Below are 21,428 nucleotides of genomic sequence, written 5' to 3' on the forward strand. Positions count from 1 at the left end.
GATTAGCAGAAGTTCTGTCAGTGCGGTCTAGGCTTCCACACAAAGAAAAGATATGTTCTATTATGATTAGAACCCTACTTGTAAGATTGCATGAGAAGAGGTTGTGAAATTGGCCCATAAGTCATCCTAACCTTGACATGTTCACGTATGATCTTGTTGGATTAGCACAGCGATGATTGATTTGTGGAGCAAGCAAGGCACCCACATCTGGGCATATTCACTTTCACTTACTGAAACCAACATACATTGGCAAAGCCAACAGCTCGGGCTTTTGAGTAGGCATGGGATAGGCATTTGCCAGGCACTACCATAAGGGTACCATCCGACTGTGAGATGGGCATTGCCTGGCAAATGTCTAATACCTATATACAAGCCAAAACATTTGGCTTTGCGATTGCTTGTTTTAGACAGGTCTCCAGTGCAAGAACAGATGCATGGCAAGTCTCTAGTGCAAGGAACAGATGCATGGCACAGAAAGTGCCTATGAACGAACAGGCTACAGAAACACAAGATTTGTATTACATCAGGAGCTCAATTACAATGGCATTTAAGTCATTAAACACTCAAAGCAATGCATAGATATAACACTGACAGGTGCTATACAGCACACATATTGGTGTTACTTTGTGAAAGATCTTACTCAAAGAGTTTCCAGTTGGGTATGTTTCATCAGGGAGGGGAAGGTAGTTGGTGGGAATGCCATAGGGATTAACATGGCCCTGGTTTTTCAATGAGTTTGTAAATGACTAAATGCACTGCACATACCATCTCCATCCTATCTCTGTTCCAGAGAAAGTGTTCTGATTTACACCTAACAGCCCAAACTAAAAAAGTATGGATGTAAGTCTCTGATCATAACCACTGGCATTGCTTTGGTCAGCCTTCCAGATGATTGTTTGCAAATCAGCCTTCGCCCTGCCACTAATGGGAACAGGCCTGCCCAAACTGCTTCACCACAAGGCCTAAAAACGCCTGCCATGACTTGTGTTCCAGTTCAGAGGGTACATTGCCTAGCATTTGAGGTTGAACTGCACCTTTTGTTGGCAGAACCAGGCTCATTTGCTAATGGCTTGTCTCCTTTTGCAAAGTCATATTAAAGACTTATGGCATGGAAGGCTTCCCAGAGCAATGACAGCGATAATGTTCAATTCAAAGCCTTGCATCTATCACTTTTTGATTTTACTACACTCTCCTCTGTGTGCAAAGGTTATATGTATAATCACTGGTACAAACATCAAGGGTGACTTGATATTTGTTTATAAAAGGCAGCAAACACCCTTCCCACATAAACAAACACCAGTGCTAGAATATTTGTTGGAAAGTGCCTTTAAAAAAAAATGCATCGAGTCACCCTCAATGTTTTTTCCAGCAATTTTATCACTGGACGCTGTGTGCAAGCAACATGACCTGTCATTTATTATTTGGTACAGTTAACCATTTTATTAAGCTTGATGGGAATAACTGGTGTATTCCCACAAAAATATAAACATACTTTACATTACAGAAATCAACTCGTGATTTTAGGTTTGAGAAAATATTTCCCAACATCTCAGTTACAAGCTAAGTAAGAAAAGCGGTGCAGTTAAAAAAATAAAAAGCAACACAGGCTCTTGCTAGATAGTTGGAGGCAGCCTGCTTGAGCAAGTGTGCTACCTCACAACTGGTCCTCCATCTCCCTGGTCATTTGTGCTTTCTTGGCTGGGGTGGACACATCCTGGCCAGGCCTACTGCAGTGCAGACCTTCAAGATGCTAATCGTACTGACGTTGTTGCAGCATATTTACAGTGAAATCCCCCTTGCCTTCCCCCAGGTTCCATTTACAGTGGGGTTTCACACCACGGCAAGAGCTCCATTCTAAGGGGGGAGGGGGCAGGGAGCGGCTGGTGGGGGGGGGGGGGCTGGGCCCCCCTGCAGGAGCCGGGACTGTTGCTGTGCCTTTTAGCATACCTTCCATCATCACTACATTAACTTTATTTAGAGGAACTTGTAATGTTGTCTACAAGTCCTAAAATGCAAATGAAAGGACAGAATAATCATCCCCAAAATAACATAACACACACACACACACACAGTTTTAATAAGTGACATGTTATTGGGAACCATTTCAACTCTCACGCATTTGGAGTTCACTCACCACCAAGCTCCTTGTGCCCATAAACTTTAATGGGCTCTCGTCAGCCTAAAACAAAATCTGGTGTTTTAACCCACCCTGGGGACACAAAGGTTTGAGCGCTATGGGACATACAAACCTCAACCATTGACAGGATATACTTTACAATCCCCTACAAGATGTTTGTCTCAGAACTATCAGCATCTTTAAACAATGCTAAAGGGTTTTGGTATTGATATTTCATTTTGGCTTGCACTCCCACGACTACAATTCAAAAGGAGCACTTTAACCTGAAGGTTAACAGGACACTTTTCTCATATTCCAGTGGTGTCTCATTTGCACCCGTCAAAGTAGATCATACTTTCCAATGTGCTATAAAGAACTAACACACGTTGAACTTCTGTGATCGGCCAATTATTTTGAAAACCTCCCTAGTCGCGACCCTAGAGCGAGTTCAAGGCTTAGAACGAAGATGGTGGTCATGGCGGCGCCTCAATAGAGTAAGAAGTGAATTGGGCACAGGAGCCAGAAACAAACAAATGCTCATTGAGCAGGAGAGGAGAGATCGTAGGGGTGTTCTGAACCCCAAGGTGACTGGGAAGGGGGGATAAATAAGGAACGGGTGGTGAGAAAAAAAAAACTGTTCCTGAAACTGACAGCATTAAAGTGCCACCGTGTTAGTCCAGAACATTATATTTGCACAAAAGCAGTAAAACAATACAGCTGCTAGTTTCAAGAAAGTCTTCCCTCACCTCAGTAATGTGAAATGCATACAACAGCCCCCTCCCCCACAGATGCAAGCCAAAATATAACAACGTTGTGTTCTTTCACATGGCCACACCTTTTCTTTGGCAGAGAGGAGCCTTTCATGAAACTAGCGTTAAATGGAGTTACAGGTCAGCTCATTGTGTGTAAGGAGTGTGTATATGTATTGTGTGAGCCCAAGTCAAAAAGGAAAATCTTCCTGGAGTCATCCAATGACCCCATCCTAGAGTCATCCATGGCTAGTTCAGTTTGATCATCCAAAACCATCTTGATGTAAGTGTATAGGCCGAAATATTTAAATGAGATGACTACAGTCATCACAGAAACTACTCCAGGATGGGTTCTGATTATTTCCAGTGATGGATCTTGTATTATTCCAGGATGACCCCATGACAACTTCAGGATGGGTGAGTGATTACTCCAGGATGACCCCGTGAAAGCTTTAGGATGGGTTTGGCATTGTGAACGATTATTTCAGACTTCAGGAGGAGTTATTTAATGTTGCTTCCAAATGATTTAGGAAAAGGGTTTTGATTCCTTGTGTATAAAACGGGTGGTATTACTATAGGATGAGTCTAGTTAGACTTATGGATAGTGTACTGGAAAATCTCAAGGAAATTTGCAGCCATCACTTTTGATCTTTGACTTCTTCAAATGTCATTGATTTAGTATACAAAACTACAAATCCACCCCCACAATGTCACAAACAAACCTGTAAACTCTCTCATTTCAGTCCTCACCTCTAGCTAACATGACATCACAGCCAATAAACTCCCACAATTACTCACTGCACTAAAATACACACTTTCAGTATCTAAACAGAGTCTGTTAAAGGTCTACCTGCATGATAAACGGCCAATCACTTCACCCAATATTACTATGAGCAGCTACTAGTGATTAGTTTGAACATTCACCACATCCAAGAAAACAATAGCGGACCCCCCCCCAACAGAAATCAATAGCACAAAAAAAAAAGGGTACCATTTACAAGTTGGCAGCAACCTACAAATTCACCAGATCAACTATATAGTTCTACACACAAGAGCACTTGCATCTTCAGTTCCACAGAGCAGCGTGTGAGCTACAATTACGTTGTCGATTAGTAGCAGGGGCTGACGCAGCAACCAAACTCGGTTGTAGGGATATTCCAATTCCATTGTTTTTAAAGACCGTAATCTGAATGATTATTGAGCAGGTGTGTGGGAAAATGCAGTTGTCACTTCACTGTCCAAACAGGCATGACCATCATACTGTAACAAGGACACATTGTTGAGAAGACGTGGTGATTTGAGCTTGTCAAATTAGATCTGTCCGACAAAACATTTGTAGCAGACAATTTACTTACTTTATAGTCCAATATTTTGTATTTGTTACGCAGTAACATCTTTGGAAACTACACAGAGACATCTGCTGATTTACTGCTGTGGCTTTCAATGTCCAGGTAAAGTAACAGAGGAATGTAGGAGGAATTAAGAACACTAGCCATCCCTGCCAAAAGATTTTGTGAACAGCCATTATTGGGAATAGTTTCCAAAAACCAGAACAGCTTTTTACTAAGCAGTAAGCCCAGATGCACTCGTAGAGAACCGCAGTTCAATTATTCAGGTCCAGCCTCCTAAGCAGGCTAAATCAATATAATGTTATAAAGATTTTGTGTTGATTATTCCAAGACAAATATCAATCCTAGTTTCAACGCAGAGTCTATAATGAAGTCAATCCTCAAAATGAGAATGTTTGCAACAATTTCTAGAGCTATGGCACATTTTAATTGACCTGTTTTTTTCAAAACGTAAATTCAAAATATCACAACAAAATTTCAAGACAAAAATCATCAATTCACAAACAAGTAAACGATAAAATGAAACACTTCACATAGGCATTTACAACTTCATGCACTTAATCCAGCGTTTCATTACAATACAGAGATTGAACTTTTTCTTATGGGGAGAATCAATTCCCACATGGGAAGCCCTTTTTGCAAATGTTTGCAATTAACCGACGCGTTTCGGATCTACTGATCCATGTTCAGGGTAGGGGCTTCACTTTAAATGTAAATCTTGGATGGCATGGTATAGACAATTTTTCAAATGCGTGACCTATAAGAAATTAGAGAGGGACATTATTATACTTTTTCTTTTTTTTTAAATGTATTTTATTTTATAACGACCACACAGTGCAACAGAACATAAATAGAACACATCAAGCCACAACAAAGGCCAAACAACAGATATGAAAAAGAAAAGAAAGAAAAAACAGAACAGAATCAACTTAACAATCCCCTTCCCTCCCCCCTATGAGCCTGTAGGGTGTCCACCATCATTGTCCGTTCCGTGTGGTGGGGTTCCATCGCTCTCAGATCCAGCCGAGGTCGACCCCGTACTAAACAGTTCAGCCAATAGCACCTTCCATGCCGTGAGGGAGCTCACCTCTTCCTCCCCTCCCGCCCTGCTGGCCTCCCACCATGCTGTCGTCTCGGCGGCAGCCCATTTCTGGAGGTCACGCCACCATACCTCCACCCGCGGCCTCTGACAATTCTTCCATCCCATGGCTATTCTGCGTTTGGCAAGTACATAAGCCAAATCTTTAAGCTTCTCCACGTGCCGAAGCTTGCGCGCCCTGGGGTACCCTCCAAGCAAACAGGCCCAGGCCGAATCTGTCTTAAGTACAATGCCCCTCCCTGCCAGCTTCTGCGCCACTTCACTCCAGTAGGTTGCAATCACAGGGCAGGCCCAGAACATGTGAATCATATCAGCGTTCTCTGTGTTACACTTGGGACACGCCTGGCGCCCAGCGTCTCGAAATCTGGAAATTCTCAGGGGGGTCATGTATGCCCTATGCGTGATATATAGTTGTATCTGTTTAAACCTGGCATTCCTCGATACTTTTTTGTGGTACCCCAGGGCGCGCTCCCACTGCCCATCCGCCATCGGGGCCCCCATCTCTGTTTCCCATTCCAACCTCAGGTACCCCAAATCCTTCCCAACCTTTGCCATCAGCATCTCGTACAGCCTGGAGACCTCATGCCCGCCCTCGGATGCGTCATACATAATCTCCAGCGTCGCATCCGGCTCGTCAGCCAATACGGTCTCGGGCCAAGTGCTCCGGACCTCCCTGACCACTCTGTGGAACGTCATGTATTGCCCCGCATGCAGCCCCGCCCCCGCCTCTAGATCTGCGAACTCCGCCAAGGCCCCATCCTGCCAAATGTCACCCAAAGTGACCAGCCCCACTGACTCCCAGTATGTTCGCAGGATGGCCCTAAGCTGCCCGTCTTCCCCTGCCAAGGCCACCAGCGGCAGCTGCGGCATGCACGGCAGGGGATCCCCCATCATCCGGCAGGCTCTTCGCCACATGTTCCTGCCCAACGCTAGCATCTTAGGACGCCCCCTCATCCATGTGCTGGATACCCAAATAATCTCTCGCAGGTAGAAGGGGGAGCAGTCCTTTCCCAACAGTCTATGTTCCGGGGTTTCGTCGTCCGAAAGCCACTTGGCCACGTACTGCAGCTGCGCTGCCACGTAGTAGGCCTCAAAGTTCGGCAGCCTCACGCCGCCTTTCTCATAAGCCTTCTGCAATTTCCACAATGCGACCCTGTTACGCGTGCCCTGCCATAAGAAATCTCTACATACCCTATGTAGTCTAGCAAAAAACCCCTTGGGTATCATGTATGGAATGTTATTGAAATAATGCAGCAGCCTAGGTAGCACGACCATCTTAAGCATAGCGCCCCGGCCCATCATCGCTAAGGGTAGTTTCTCCCAAAACCTCATGCACTTCTCGATCCTCCCCACTGCCAATTCAGTATTGTGCCTGTGTTCCTCCCCGGTCGTGTGGTATACGTCTATGCCAAGGTACCGAAAGGTGCTTGTCGCCCATGGGATTCGCAATACTGGCAACCTCTCAGTCGGTATCCCCACATAGCCGCCCAGCGGGAACAGAGTGGATTTCCGAGGGTTGACCGCTATGCCAGAAAGCCAAGCAAACCTCTCCATCACCACCAAGACATATTGCAAGTTCTCTTCAGGGTATTGGAGGTACAACAGCATATCGTCGGCATACAGGGATATCAGATGGCTCTCCCCCCCCACCTCTATGCCCACCGGGTCATACTGTTGCCGGAGGTAAATTGCCAAGGGCTCAAGGGCCAGGATGTACAACATTGGCGACCAAGGACATCCCTGCCTGGTGCCTCTACCTAACTGCCACCTATCCGACACTACTGCCCCCGTACGAACTCTGGCTAGAGGCGCGCTATATAATAATTCAGCCCACCTCCTGTACCCTGGCCCCATTCCGAAGTGATCCAGTGCCGCCAACAGCCACGGCCAACGAACAGAGTCGAACGCCTTGACCGCATCCAGCGCCACTATCGCCATTTCGCCGTCTTTGCTACATCCCCATTCGACCACTCTGTGTAGGCGTCTATGGTTGTGGGTAATGCTCCTGTCCGGGACATAGCCCGTCTGGTCAGGGTGAATCAGCTTGCCTATCACTCTCCTCATTCTAGCCGCCAAGACAGCTGTTAGGATCTTGCTGTCCTGGTTCAGCATCGACAAGGGTCGATAGGAGCCGCAACCGTGTCCCGGTGTATTGTGCTTGGGGAGTGGCACTATGACCGCTTCCCTGAGTGATTCTGGTAGCTGTCCCAGCTCAAACGCCTCATTAAACATGTCCAGCATGGGTGGGAGTACCTCCTCCCCATACGCCTTATAAAACTCGCTGGGGAACCCGTCCGCCCCCGGGGCCTTGCAAGTGGGCAGCTGTCGCACTATCTCTCTGAGCTCTTCCAGAGTGATCGGAGCATCCATCGCCTCTCGCTCTTCATCGCTGATTCTGGGCAGGCCTATATCCCCGAGTACTTCATCTATCTCCTCTCGGCTCCCCCCTTCCCGATCTTCATACAATGTTTGGTAGTATTCTGCGAATGCCCCATTTACCCCTTCTTGCGTATCGATCTCCGCACCCCCTTCGGTGATGACCGATCGGATCGGAGCCCTAGGGGTTTCGCTCTTATATAGCCAAGCGAGGAGCCTGCCTGTCTTGTCCCCACCCGCATGCAACCTCTCAATGTACTTCGTATAATTCAGGTTACAAAGTCTGTCCCAATGCCCAGAGCACCGCTGCTGCAGCTCAGTAACTACTTCCATATCGGTCCCACCCTTCTCCAATTCTTTTTCCAGCTCGATCTCGGCCTCTCGCAGGTCGGTCAGGATTCCGCCCATTAATCCCTTGGACTTCGCGATAGCAACTCCCCTCATCACCACCTTAAAAGCCTCCCACAAAGTACCAGCCGACTTGACACTCCCTGTGTTCGACTCAAAGTACGCGACTATCTCCTCCCTCATGTCCTCCTTGAATACCGGATCCCGTAGCGCTTCCGCCCGAAGGCACCATGTTGGAATCCGTGCACGTGGGGGGCGCAGCCGCCAATGCATGATTAGGGGCGAGTGGTCCGAGAGGACCCTCGCCCTGTAGTCAATCTGTTCACACTCCGTAAGAATGTCTGGAGTGGCAAAAAAGTAGTCGAGCCTCGTGTGCAGTTGGTGCGGAGCCGAATAGTACGAATACTGCCTCCCACCCGGGTGTCTCGCTCTCCACACGTCTACCAGGCCTAGATCCGTTAGCAGCGACTGCAACACCTTGGCCGCTGGGCTGGGCCTAACCATTTTGTCATCCGACCTGTCCTCCCTGGGGTTAAGCACACAATTAAAGTCTCCACCCCAGATTACTGTGCTCCCCATCCCTTCACCGAGTCTCGCGCACAGTGTCTTAAAGTAAGTCGCTGTGTCCTGGTTGGGCGCATAAGTGTTTATGATACAGACAACTCTACCTTCCACAAGCCCCCGAACCATGGCCAGCCGCCCGTCCGACTCCACAACCTCCCCCAAGAGCTTGAACGGGACATGTGGTGCAACCCAAACCAGCACACCCCTGGCATACGCAGAGAATGTGGATCCAACCACTGTCCCCCTCCATTTTCTCCGCACCATTTCAAGTTTATCCCGTGTCAAATGCGTCTCCTGTAACAAGGCCACGTCTATCCTCTGCCTCTTCAAATACAACATGACCTTATTACGCTTCAGGTAGCTATTCAACCCTCTAACATTCCATGTCAATACCTTAAGGTCTCCCATGATTTATCCGTAGCTCCCACTTCCCCCTCTGGTCTGATCGCCTCCCCCCAGTCCCGACTACATCCCTTCTCAGTTTCTTCCCCAGGCTCACATAACAACTAACACCCCCCACCCCCCTAACCCAACCAACTGCCCAGCTCCATCCCTGGATCTCAGGCATCCCCGTGTTCGGTTCTCTCCGGAAGCCCGTGTAGAGAACCCGACAGGGTGTCACACCCCACACAGTGACTAACCTAACCACACACTGGGGTACGAATAAAACGGCCCTCGGATGCCCCCTACACATTTATATCCGCGCTCGCGGACCATGTTCGAAACAGTTAAAAAGTGCATCCCCATCACAAAGTGGCAAAGACTATATTCCAGTCCAAATGTTCAAAGTCCGCCGGGCCCACTGTTTCACTTAACTCTCCCTGCTCCGTCCGCCATCTGCTCATCAGGCTCCTGAGGGCAGTTCTGCGCATCGAGCCATTCCATGGCCTCCTCAGGGGTGTCGAAAAACAGCGTCTTAGCCTTGAAGAAGACCTTAAGTTTGGCTGGGTAGAGTAACATATACTTGAAACCGGCCGTCCGCAGGCGCCTTTTGACCGCCCCAAAGTTCATCCGACTGCGCTGCACTTGTAGAGTGTAGTCGGGGTAAGCAGTGATGGTTGCCTCCCCTCGCCGTATGGTGCCCCCTTTACGAAAATGTTCCAGAATCTTCTCCCGGTCTTTGTAGTTGAGGATCTTGGCGATCACGGGCCTGGGCGGATTACCCGGCGGTGGCCTTCTGATCAGGGCCCTATGTGCCCTCTCCACTGCAAATCCCTGCGTTAGGGCACCTCCGGTGATCTCCTGCAGCAGCAAAGTCTCAATAAAATCTGTGGGATTCTGGCCCTCAGCTCCCTCCGGTAGGCCCACAATCCGGATGTTGTTTCTGCGGGCCCGACCTTCTGCCTCTTCAGCCCTGCTTTCCAGGTTGCCTACCCTCTGCACCAGGGCATGGATCTCTCGTTTGTGCGCGGTGCATTCCGCCACAGTCGGGCCCATCTCCTTCTCCAGGGACTCTGTGCGCTCGGCCAGGGTTCGCACATCTTGCCTCAGGAGGTTCACATCCTCCTGTACCGCCCCGACCTGAAGTTCCATCGCAGTTTTCAGTTCGGCCACCGCAAGTTGGAGTTTGGTCTCCCATGTCGCCTTCAGATCAGCGATCGCTGCCAGGACCTCCTGGTTCGTTCCTCCTGCGGCCATCTCCTTGGGCTGGGCCTTCTCTTTGCTCCTGGTCCCCTCGGTGCCAGGCGATGTCTTGGCAAATTCGTCGAGCGTGGGCTGTTTATTCTTCGCCCTCAGGAGCTTGCTCGACATATCTTCGATCAGGAGCGTCCCTTCGATCTCGCTTAGGCCCCAGGCCTGGGGGCACTATGTCCCCCCGTCGCCACACAGTTTCGGCTACCTCCAGTCAGGCTTGCTCTCACTGGATTGCGCTGAACGTGAACTGAGGGAATCGCCTCCAGAATCCCGGTCCCCGATCCTTTGTCCCAACATCAAGCGACGGCAGCCATTTTGTCTGCCGGCGAAGCTCCGGCCCCAAAACTTCACGCGGCTCCTGAGTACACAAGCGCTGCACAATCCCGTATGAGAATGCACCCACATGTGCAGCCAAGCCTCGCATTTACAGTCATCACCGTCTATGCCACATCGTAGCGGCCGTTGCGCGGATTCAGCCGGATAATGTTCGGATCAGCGGGAGCTCCCGTTCAGGCACGTCCTTTCACATGGCGTCCAAGCCACGCCCCCCGAGGGACATTATTATACTTAATGTTAATTGGGGGAGATAAGTGGTAATGGCTGAAGAACCAAGCGAGGTAAATGTTACTAACCTCACTCCGAAAAAAAAAAGCAGTGTTTCACTTCTGACCTATCAAAAAGCAAGAATGTGGGTATGGTAAGTATCTATTATTCAAAATAAAAGTCAACTTATATATACAAATGCCAGATCAATCCACTCACCCAGTCTTCAACTGAAAGGCACCTGAGACTGGGAAGCGGCAGAGTGCGGCTGGAGAGACCCTAGGAAGGGATAAGTGTGTAAGTAACACTCGAGCTCAAATTCGTCCATAGAAGAATTAAAAACAACATTTCTCAAATGGGTCTAATCTCATGGTGATTCAGGAAAAACGTATGTGCGCAAGCTGTATTCCGCCGTTTGCAGCCTTACCTGATGTGCGGAGCTATACAGTGAACGCCAACTCCTGCAGGGACCGCTGCCCGACTGCGAGTGGCATGCCGTGTAGTCCAGGCAAACCACGCATGCGCACGGGGGCCGACCCGAGATCGGCCATCTTGGTGTGGGCGCTTCGTGCACCGGGGCGTTGTCATGACAATGACAAACGCTTGCCGGTCACGAAGTCGGGCTGTTTCACATATGTCTCGTACTGAGTCACTAAAAGCAAAGTGGAGAGCAAGGGGACAAAAAATAATTAACTCTCTAATGTTACACATGAGGGTAAGTGAGGCTCATCCTCGCATGCACGTGGAATCGCCGGGTCCACCTAAGGGCCAAGAGGGAATATTTAATAATGACAGAACTTAGTCTAGGCGCCCCCATCTTGCATTGATTTAAGTTAATTAAATGGGAGATCTCTCGGAGACTGATACTAAGCCTCGGATGGAGGCAGTGGCAGATCTGGCATTCAGGTTAAACCGCATAAATAAAAGCTAACAAGCTGTTATGAGTAAACGGAAAACCCCAAAGCAAAACCTCTCTCAGAGGTACATTATGCCTTAGGTAGAGGATACCAGAACTCAGTCAATATAATGCAAGTGGGGGCCCAGAGTGCATGTCCCAAAAAGGGGGGTACGCTGGGCGCCCCCATCTGGCATTGGTTTAAAGTCATTTAAAAGGGGGGCCTCAGGGAAACCGCTACTAAGCCTGGGATGGAGGCAGTGGTGGATCTGGCATTCAGATTAAAGATTAAACCAAATCACTAAAAAGCTAACTGGCCATTTTGAATAAAGGAAGTTACCAAAGCTAAAACTTATCTCAGAAGTACATTAAGCCTTAGATGGAGGGTACCAGCATGCGACATAACACAGGAATAAACACCAGCAGAGGTAAATCCAAACCAGTCAAAGAGGGTTGTATGTTTTAGGGCAGAGTGTAGGTTACATCATTTGACCGCAGTATACAGCCCAGTCCAAACGTTACAGGATATGAAAAAACTAAACTAAACAAAATACAGGCATGTGAGAGATTCCAAATCTTCCCGTCCTAGATGGTAAATTAAGCTTGACCCTAGCCATGATGTGTCAATCGCAAATCACCGGTTACATAATGAAACACAATGTCCAGATTCCATGGTGACAGTATACATTCCATACATTGTTCCAGACCTTTGCTACATCTGAAGCAAGACACTGGACTTTAAATTACTTTAAACCAATGCCAGATGGGGGCGCCCAGTGTACCCCCCTTTTTGGGACATGCGCTCTGGGCCCCCACTTGCATTATATTGTCTGAGTTCTGGTATCCTCTACCTAAGGCATAATGTACCTCTGAGAGAGGTTTTGTTTTGGGTTTTCCCTTTACTCATTTGTTAGCTTTTATTTATGCGGTTTAACCCGAATGCCAGATCTGCCACTGCCTCCATCCGAGGCTTAGTATTGGTCTTAGAGATCTCCCATTTAATTACCTTAAATCAATGCAAGATGGGGGCGCCCAGCATACCCCCCCTAGTCAGGGCCTGTGCTTTGGGACCCCACTTGCATCAATTAGACTGAGTTCTGTCATTATTAAATATGCCCTCTTGGCTCTTAGGTGGACCCGAGGACGTGCATGCGAGGATGAGCCTCACTTACCCTCATGTGTAACATTAGAGAGTTAATTATTTTTTGTCCCCTTGCTCTCCACTTTGCTTTTAGTGACTCAGTACGAGACATATGCGAAACAGCCCGACTTCATGACCGGCAAGCATTTGTCATTGTCATGACAACGCCCTGGTGCACGAAGCACCCACACCAAGATGGCCGATCTCGGGTCGGACCCCGTGCGCATGCGCGGGGTTGCCTGGACTACACGGCACGCCACTCGCCTTCGGGCAGCGGTCCGTGCAGGAGTCGGCATTCACTGTGTAGCTCCGCACATCAGGTAAGGCTGCAAACGGCGGAATACAGCATGCGCACGTACCTTTTTCCTGAATCACCATGAGATTAGACCCATTTGAGAAATGTTTTTAATCCATCTATGGACGAATTTGAGCTTGAGTGTTACTTACACACTTCTCCCTTCCTAGGGTCTCTCCAGCCGCACTCTGCCGCTTCCCAGTCTCAGGTACCTTTCAGTTGAAGACTGGGTGAGTGGATTGATCTGGCATTTGTATATATAAGTTGACTTTTATTTTGAATAATAGATACTTACCATATGCACATTCTTGCTTTTTGATAGGTCAGAACTGAAACACTGCTTTCCTCAGAGTGAGGTTAGTAACATTTACCTCGCTTGGTTCTTCAGCCATTACCACTTAGCTCCCCCAATTAACATTAAATATAATAATGTCCCTTTCTAATAGGTCACGCATTTGAAAAATTGTCTATACCATACCATCCAAGATTTACATTTAAAGTGAAGCCCCTACCCTGAAGTTGGATCAGTAGATCCGAAACGCGTCGGTTAATTGCAAACATTTGCAAAAAGGGCTTCCCATGTGGGAATTGATTCCCCCCATAAGAAAAAGTTCAATCTGTGGATTGTAATGAAACACTGGATTAAGTGCATGAAGTTGTAAATGCCCATGTGAAGTGTTTCATCTTATCGTTTACTTGTTTGTGAATTAATTTTTGTCATGTGATATTTTGAATTTACGTTTTCAAAAAAAAAAAAAACAGAGCTAGGCCAATCAATTAAAATGTGCCATATCTCTAGAAATTGTTGCAAACATCGTCTAATTTTGTGGATTGACTTCATTATAGACTCTGCGTTGAAACTATGATTGATATTTGTCTTGGAATAATCAACACAAAATCTTTATAACGTTATATTGATTTAGCCTGCTTAGGAGGCAGGACCCGAATAATTGAACTGCGGTTCACTAGGAGTGCATCTGTGCTTACTGCTTAGTAATAAGCTGTTCTGGTTTTTGTGCATTTTGTGTCCCAAGTGGTCTTGCGACGCCAGCCCGTGTGCACCTGAAATATTAACAGCACCTCTTCACTGAGGTAGATATCAGCCACTCTTTTGACATTATAATAGAAATCACTTGTATAATTTTATCCTGAAAAAGCAGTGCACTCCCACCCCCATTTCTTTTGGGAATAGTTTCCACCCACCAGCTTTTACAATACAATTCTCTTGTTTTTTTCCACTGCATCTTATTGTAGTTCACGCAGTACGTTTTACAGCGCTTTCCAGATTCCACAAGTAGCTGCTTTTTCTCCTCTGCCTTTCTTTTCAAAGCCTCAATTAGTACCTCTGCTTCACAATAGGTTTTCATTATTTCGTCAAATTTTCTATATCTTAATACACCATTTCTGACCTGCGGGTATGAAAAAGGCAAGTTGAAACATCAAAATGCGACCATTAATACAACAAAACATTTTGCTTCAGCTGTCCACTGGGGTAAGTGACTCCCCTTAAGCGCAATCCTATCCATCCCCTAGGATTTCTGCTTATTCTTGCACTCCTTGCCGCTTTCCCTCCCTCCCCATGTAGTTGGCCACAACTCAGTCTAGCTGCACACATACTCGGACCTGGACTACGGTCCCCAAAGGCGTTCAACCCATAGCGATTTGCCAATAACATAAGAGACATCATGTAGACCATTTATACTTCAGAGATTTACTCTAGAGGAAAAAGATGCTGTAAAAACGTGATGGGCATTGTGCAGCACTTATCTATGTGTGACAAAAGGGTATGCCTCTGCATAGGGACATCAGACGTCTCCCAAACATTAAATAGATGAAAAGAGAAAAATAAAATACATGGCTTACGTGCTGACTAGAAAAGCACTACTCCCTTGAAATCCTTTTCTTCACATATTTCTTCTACTTTCATCAAGACCCTCCATCAGCCATTTACAATCAACTTCAACAAGAATTGCCAAAGGGTCATATTCTCCATCCTTTCAAATACACAGAGAATTGTTGGAAGATAAGGCTGTAACCTGTTTCCTTATCATATATATCATATATGATTGTACTGTAATCTTGAATGTAACCAACTTCTTAAGAAAAAGCACCTAGATGACTCTGGGCTTTGTGCGCTATATAAATGTCAAAATAAATCAAAAAAGATATTGTCTAAATTAATGTGTGATCACTAGCCCTAGCAAGCATTCAATTAACATAACAGGCAAACTATCTTCAATTAAGTGGTGAGGTGAAATGGTGCATTGAAGGGGCAATTAAAAACCCTATGGGAACCTCATCAACCCATATAAAGAATGTGGCAGAAGTATAACTAGAACATGCAGTCATCCTGAGTCCCCTACATTTGTATATATTAAACCATGTAGCGATTGCCCCATGTTAAAGATAAACTAAACGTAGATGGAGGGAATTACAACACTGTCCCCCGTGCCCAAGGGCTGGCACAACTAGCCCTACTGTGAACTGAAAAGGCAATGGAAAACAGGGGTAAAAAAAAAAAGCCCTCTTTCTGTGCTTTAAAATAAATGGCGTACACACACTACAACAGCTCTGCCTCACTGGTATAGCATCCATAACTTCCAGCAGTAAAAAGCATTACAATACAAAATGACAGTCTTTGAATGCCAGTTTGCTTTTTATGGGGGGCAGCTTTACAGAAACTCTTTAGGGGTGCTTTGACCTTGAACTTAACTTGAGAACAGAGTACCTGTCATGTACACATTACACAACTCATACCAATGCACATACTGTAAACAATCTTCCCCAGCTTGAACAAGATCAGGTCACGAGCATTGTTAAGAAAAATAAATAGATGATGGGGGGGGGGGCGGAATCTGTCCAATGTTGGTTAAAAAAGCCCTTTTCTCTCCCTTCTTAATGAGCTTGGATGGCCAATATCTGCAACCATTCTCTGTGCGCAGAATTACAACAGCAAATCTAATTTGGAGTTTTTGTAAAGTAAAGCCCAAGGAAAGCAGGAATCAAAGAGCACATTCATACGGGCATTTCAACCATCCCCAGCCCAAGACTACACCTGGCGGTGTGTGCGGCACACCCCGTACCACACAGTGGCACAGTCTGCCACACACTTCAAAACGTAGCCAGTCTTCTTGCCAGCCAAACAAAACTTTGCCACTTGGCACCCTGCTTCAGAATCAATGCTGCGAAAGTCACACACGTGTCCCACGAGCCACACATCAATCCCCATACAAGGGAAATCTAAGCCAGCGGGCGTCTGCACAGGCATGCAGCTGTCTGGGCAACTTACAAGCACTGTGCCCTTTATATACAATAGCTACGCGAGACTGCAATGTTCTTAAGCAGACGACCAAGTGAAATCTTGAGTATAGCTGGGCCCATGCGACTCTTTCCTTCACAGTAAAGCACTGGAATGATTTTGCTCGTACCCACTGAAGGTGCGGTCATGTGTACAAGTTGAAAATGCACCATACCGTACACATAGCAACGCCACACACAGTAGTGTAGTAAAAAGGCAACCAGGGATTTAGCAAAGGTTTGTTTAGTACATTAAGCTTCTGCCGTTCAAGCCCACACGTGCCCTCTCCTCTAGGGACCGGGGAGGATCCAAGTGCTCTTCCATAATAGCAATCAAAATATATGTTAACATATAGCAGTGCCAGCAAGATAGCAATTAGGTTTTTTGCCGTTTAAAAAAAAAAAAAAATAGTCACTCTACAAGAGTGGTCTTCAAACTTCTTCGACCCCCCCCCTAAGAAAGATTAACCTCCCCAGTAGGTGGTCACTTTGAAGCTCCATTAGTTCCTCCTGGAGGTGAGTCCCTACGTCTGCTAGGAAAGGCTAAACCATCATTGATGTTACAATTGTCCTCTGGAAAATACTTTGAGGCTCGTTCGGAGTTGGTTTCCTATTAGTTGAGCAAAACATGAATGATCATACTCCCATCTCCTCAAGAGCATCTGCTAATAATGGAAACGCATCAGAATACAGACATCAACCCTCCTCCTGCAAAGCTCCAGCGTCTTCGTGAATGCTGATATTTTTGCGTTCATAGCCAATGATATGGTTTCTGTGCCTTGCAGGGAACGGTTTCAAAAACGTAGCTTTTCAAAGATGTTGCCATAGTAAACTAACAGTACAAGGCAGTGTGAATCACATAGAGGCTCTTCTTTCGTCTGGTCTAAACCCAGGAGAAAGGGTCTCACTTTTGTTTCTGAGTTCCTAAACACGATTTAAAACCTTTCCCGTGGAGAGCCACCTGCCCTCCGTGAAACAAAGCATCATGTTCAGCTCTCATTTCTGCACATAATGTGGCAAACAGATGGGCTCTTGTGGGGTGCATCTTAATAAAATGTACAATCTTTACAACAGAAGTCAGCACCTCACAGTCCATTCCCCATATTGCCCACAGGCAAAGCTTGCTGGTGTATCACTATATATGTGGAGCTACTGACAACACATTTGCTTTTAACCTAGCTCTAGCACCACACATTGAAGGAGCACCATCCCTGCAAATACCAACACACACCTCCCACTTCAGGCATTTGGGAACTTAGGAACAATGTCAAAGACTACAGATGCAGTTGCTCTGTCCTGAATTGGTCTACAAAATAGGAAATCCTCCAATATTGGTTTTCCATGGCATACCTCACAAAAGCAATCAAATGTGCTTCTTTTGAAATGTGAGTGGCCTTATCCAATTTAAGGGCAAGCAGACTTTTTTCAAGCTCTATATCAATTCTGTACTGATCGAGGACAGGTCATCGATGTGCCAGAAAATTGTGCTAACAGACATAGGGATACTTTTGCATTTCTCTGCTGCACCGACACCCAGCATTACCCGGCTGACAGAGATACTTGTTGGCAGAATTATTTTCTCAGCATCTGTAAAATTATTTTTGTTTTTGCCCCGATGATGTGTCAAGAAGCTTCCAAAGCATTTACAGGTAATGAGGCTACATTTTTAACAGTGTCTTTTTGCTTTTGCATGCCTCGCAGCTGCCGTACAAAGAAATCCCTGGTATTTTTTGCTAAATCGGCATGTTTCCAAATGCCACCTTAATTGTGTTGGCTTCAGGTTTGCTAATGTAGCGCCACAAACCACACGCTGTTTAGCTTCTCCAGCAACTGAGAGCCACGTGAGCCCAAAGTCCGAATAGAGACATCATATTTCCATATTTTTGCATTTCTTTTGTCTGTTTCCACCTCTCCTTCTGCTTTTCGTTTGAGATTCCTACCATCTTTGGGCACTAGTAAACGATCCGGTTCTATGTGATATTTCTGCATTTTAAAGCCTGAACACAAAAAAAAAAAAAAAGATTTTTTTGCCGCCGTTTTTGTATTGGCCTTAAAATGCAGAAATACAGAAATATCACATACTGCCCCCCCTGCTTCCGCACCTGCCATTCACTCGTTAATCAGGGGGGTTAACCCCTCCCCAGACCTCCAATTTCCCCACCCCCACCCCATCAGCACACGCATCCTCCCCATGCATACAGTCCAAAACTCACCTCTGTCTCCTGCGATGACTCAGCTGGGACTCAAAGCACCCGTCAGCCACTGTGCACACTCTGGTGCGGCAGGTGTTTGACAAGTATGATAGTTCAATTTAAAAAGACTGCTCTGTGCAATCACGGAGCGGTCTTTCTAAAGCGACCCCTACCACCCATCGGTACAGTGAAAAAGATCTTTTCACTTAGTACCAACGATCCATCTAAAAAAGGAGCCCGAATCTGTGAAAACACTGCAAACCCACACTTTAGTGTAGGTAACGTAGTTTTTAAAAACCATTTCAAGTTTTCAAAAATGTAAAATGCCTTAAAAGATTGAAACAATGGCAAACAGCAAAAACTCAAAGGAACCATGTGAACAGCTTGGGGGTAACTTCAAAAATGGGTCACAAATACTGGTTGGACTCCCTGTTCAGATTGTTAAGTTCTAGCGCAAATATTTTTGGGAAGTGTGGTCCTGGAATAGGCCAAAGATGGTGGCGAAAACCACATGCACATTGCACAGGGCCGATATAAACCTTCAGCACTTTTACTCAACCAATGGTACATAGAGAAAATAAATACTTACCTGCGTGACTGGGTCAAGTGCTTCACTGGATTTTCCTTGCTGGGATACAGGTGGTTAGGTTGACACACTGACGCTTGAAGTGATGCTGCTATTGCAATAAACAGTTAAGTCAATGATACATGGGTCTACCTGAGACTTCAAAATTAAGATTAGATGAGCAGGGGTTAAATCCAGCTCTTGGGTGTTAGGCATTAGCTAGTAAGCAGGACTGAATGCTGGGAAACCAGGAGAGTACACAGTGCACTGTAAATGCAACTCCCACATGAGACATGAACTTACCGCCCCAAACTGGACATGAGAAAGGAACAGCCTCAAAAATAGGTTTGAAATCCCAGTTTGTGACATCCCTGATTGCGACTCCTAACTATACCTTTAAAATTGCCCCACCATCACCCACAGCAAAATATAACAGCATTCTTAACATCGGCAAGTCCTACTACAGATGTCAGGATTTTTTTATAGTGACAACATGCTACCCTCAGAAATCTGAAAACCACCCACAGCCATTCAACAAATGTGGGCTGTGTGTCCCCCAATTAATAACGTATACCAAAAAATTCACTAAAATGTAATTTTAATTCATTTGCTTAATCGCACAAGTATCAAAAACTTTTTTTAAAATACATGTATACCACATAAAAAATATACAGTGTTAAAAGTAGTTGTTCCACCACACAGAGTCAAGTTTTACAAATACTTGAAACACTACACAGTAGCAACTAATTTCCTCTTGCTTCCCACTGCGTACAAAAATGAGCCCAATTTATATAAGTTTCTGTCCTTGATGTTACTATTAACTGGACATTCTTCAGGGGCAGACGTCTTGTGCCTCCTGTAGACTTCTCCATTCTTTCCTCTATGGTCCTGGTTCCTATAGCTGAGGGTACATATAAACACAAACACATTACTACATGGGCATGATTGGTTATCTTACTAAACCTAGCCAAACCTAATCACCATTAGCAGCAAACTCTACTGCAGCTGCCATGCCCAACACGAGGGCCCCTGGCTTCTCTGCAACATATGGTGCCACATGCAGGCAATGGCCCGGCACCCACAGCAAGAAGATATACATCAATTCCACTTTAAATCACTTCTATGGTGTTGGTGCACTCAAAGTGGTAATGCAGTGATTTTAGTACATCAAGGGATGCATAGACAACTCTATAGTAGATGGCTACCGTGGTAGCTCAGCAGGTTGACAGACCATTGCTGAAATGTATATATATATAAAATGGTGTGCATTGATATATTGTTGCTGTTTCTTTTAATGTGTTTAAAGTTGAATTCAACCAAAACAATCAGAACAAAAAATATGAAAAGCTACAACTTTTTGCAATTGCTTATAAAAAAGGAAGTGCTATAAAATGTGTTTGGCCAAGGGATGGGTTGGGCCATTTCTGCCTCTGTAGTGAAAGCCAGAAGTTGGCACCCATTAACACAGTTTAATTTCCTAATAACTGCTGTCAGCACAACCGAACCATTTATTTGTGATTAACAGTTTGATAAACCTAACATCTTTATAAATATAACCTGTGATAAAAACACAAAGCAAAGAACACACGAATTACAGAGTATTGGTGTGGTGCTCGGTCAAAAACAAAACAAATAAACAACTCAAAGAAAACTAGTGAATGCAAGTTTCAGCAGCGTTTCTAAATTTGGAAATTACTTTTCCTATGAACGTATAAAATGTATTGGTAGAAGACCCCTTTAAGAAGCCAGTCTGCGGTTTGTTAATACGTCCGAGTATGCCCATTGTTCTAGAGTGTAAAGTTGTTGTCACATTATTGCTCAACTATCAATATCGAATAAAGAAATTACGTATAATCCGACTTGTTGCTGGCTGGCAGCCGAATTTGGAAAAAAAAACATCAGCCCCGAAATTCCCTTGGCGTGCAAGGCATGGCCATAAATCACTTCTGTTCGGGGGCGGAGGTTGGCCGGGAATGGGGATAACACCAGCCAAGAAGACACACACAGATCCGCTGTTGCTACAACCAAAATCAAAATTGGCAAAACAAGCCCACCGGCACCTAAATATACCTGGCGCTTCGAAACGCTTCCGAGATGTATACGTGCCTTAAAAATGCATAATAAAAAAAATAACTGCCCGTACCAGCATGGGGTGCTCCTTCCTCCCTGATTCTCTTCCTACACGCGTAGACGTACTACGTGTAAACGTCACGACGATTTAACAGAAAACGCCATAACTCCGGAAAGGCATTTCCGAAAGTGTC

The 21,428-nt window shown here is 45.8% G+C and overlaps 1 long non-coding RNA gene across 2 annotated transcripts; it reads right to left on the minus strand.

The window, feature by feature from the left end:
- Nucleotides 1-1,413: 1,413 nt before the first annotated feature.
- On the minus strand, nucleotides 1,414-21,374 carry LOC138567134 (uncharacterized). 2 transcript variants are annotated; one of them, XR_011302110.1, is made up of 3 exons: nucleotides 21,308-21,372; nucleotides 19,189-19,273; nucleotides 1,414-4,971 (listed from the first exon to the last, which is right to left on the minus strand). It is a non-coding gene; the product is annotated as an uncharacterized lncRNA (long non-coding RNA). The 2 variants fall into 2 exon arrangements; XR_011302109.1 differs by lacking the exons at nucleotides 1,414-4,971; nucleotides 19,189-19,273 and adding an exon at nucleotides 19,746-20,065 and having other exon boundaries at nucleotides 21,308-21,374.
- Nucleotides 21,375-21,428: the final 54 nt, after the last annotated feature.

This window comes from Ambystoma mexicanum, chromosome 2p, assembly GCF_040938575.1.
Source record: "Ambystoma mexicanum isolate Mex_15411 chromosome 2p, UKY_AmexF1_1, whole genome shotgun sequence".
In the NCBI taxonomy this organism is placed as follows: domain Eukaryota; kingdom Metazoa; phylum Chordata; class Amphibia; order Caudata; family Ambystomatidae; genus Ambystoma; species Ambystoma mexicanum.